At 38.5% G+C, this 1,723-nt stretch overlaps 1 pseudogene; it reads right to left on the minus strand.

Annotated features, from left to right (window-relative positions):
* Positions 1–775: 775 nt before the first annotated feature.
* On the minus strand, positions 776–1,716 carry LOC102838401 (annotated as a pseudogene).
* Positions 1,717–1,723: the final 7 nt, after the last annotated feature.

The raw sequence follows: 1,723 nt of genomic DNA on the forward strand, positions 1-1,723 counted from the left end.
TGTGTGTGTGTGTGTGTGTGTAAAGAAAAATAAACTTTATTTTTATTTGGTTTATTGGCCCTTCATCTCATCTTTTGATTAATCTATGTATTTGCTACTATTTACAAAAAGAAATTTCTTTACTACCACTAATATCCCAGTATCTTTGCAAATCTCATTGATAAATCCTCACATACTGTTTTAGTTCTATGTACTACTCTGAAAACAGATGCATATTTTAATTTTTAAGGCAGATGGTAAACTTTCCTATGGGTCTTGTGAGTTTTACTTTTCGTGGGACAAATACAAGTCATAAATTGTAACATGACTTCACTGTTTGAGGCTGAGGTAATGAGAAATTAAACAAGTGAAAAGCAAAGGTGTACCAGCACTGAGCCATGACCCAAGATGCTCTGACATGTTCTCTGCATTTAGGCCTAAGTAGCTTTCCACCTGCCACCATGGAAACAGGGACCCTGAAAACAAACTGTTCTAAACTCAAATCCCAAAGCATTTTAGTAGGCTTTTCACCAGGCATCTTTAAAGCATTTCAAGAAAACTACTAATTGCTCAGCTACTCTTCTAAAACCACTCCAAAGACATGCTCTGCTTTCTTATAAGACTTTTTCTCAACTCTATTCCACTACATGCACAACTTTTTCTAAGCAGGGTGAAGATGTAAAATGTAAACTGCACTTCTGTTAGTACTAGTTTTTCTGCTTTAATTAAGATCTTCATGCTGACATTTCCAGTGTGGAGAAGTACAAATACTATTTAGTCAACTTCATTCTTTCCATTACCAAGGGGTTCTCTTCTCTTCATCTTGTTCTACAGGATGAACAAAAGGTGGTGTGGTATGTTTCTGAAGATAAACTGCAGCATGAAGAACCCTAATGTTTATCCACACTGTATGCACCTTCGCCCACATGTGTCTCATTCCGGATAATATCTTGGTAACGCATTTCTTGTCCTGAGTAAGTAGTACAGCTCGGCCTGTCCCAGGTCTACAGACATGGCTTATCTCTTGTAGACAAGCTGGATAGATGTTCCAGTTTCTTTTCTTGAAGCCCATCCTCTTTCCAAATGGCATATCCATTACAATAATATCCACAGAGCCAGCTCTTAACAGCAGATTGCAGCTATCCCACTGAACAACATTTGTGGGCAGGCCCCAGGATGGTTTGCATTCTTGAATTTGGTTCTTGGTCAGTATAGATGAGATGTTATTTGCTGCTCTATTCACAGCCAATGAATTATTGTCACCAGCAATATGGTAACAGTTAAACCACTCAGTGGCCCCCTCTATTGGTATTGCCCCTATTCCACACATCGGATCAACTATTATATCAGAAGGCTGAGGAGCACAGAGCCTCAGCACGTCCTATGCAAGAATAGATCTAAGAGTTGTGGGTCCAAAATGTGTGCTATTTTTACAGTGGAGACTCTCTTCTGTCAGTGTATTACCGCAACTATTTCATTATCATGGTTATTCAAAAGAACCTCTACATTGAAGTTTGTCATATAGGCCTTCCACTTAAAATAATCTTGAATGGCACCTCCAAATTCTCTTGCAGCCTCATTTGAGGTAAAGCAATGTTTCTCCACTGCCTTATTGCACGTGACTCTGAACTTTAACACTTGATGGTCAGTTTTTTCTTTTGAGCTTTCATCAGTCTCATCTTTGAAAGATGCTAGATCATCACCTACTAATGTTAATATCACCACTTTAATAGCTGGGTTTTCA

Source organism: Chrysochloris asiatica, unplaced genomic scaffold (genome assembly GCF_000296735.1).
Source record: "Chrysochloris asiatica unplaced genomic scaffold, ChrAsi1.0 scaffold00176, whole genome shotgun sequence".
NCBI lineage: Eukaryota > Metazoa > Chordata > Mammalia > Afrosoricida > Chrysochloridae > Chrysochloris > Chrysochloris asiatica.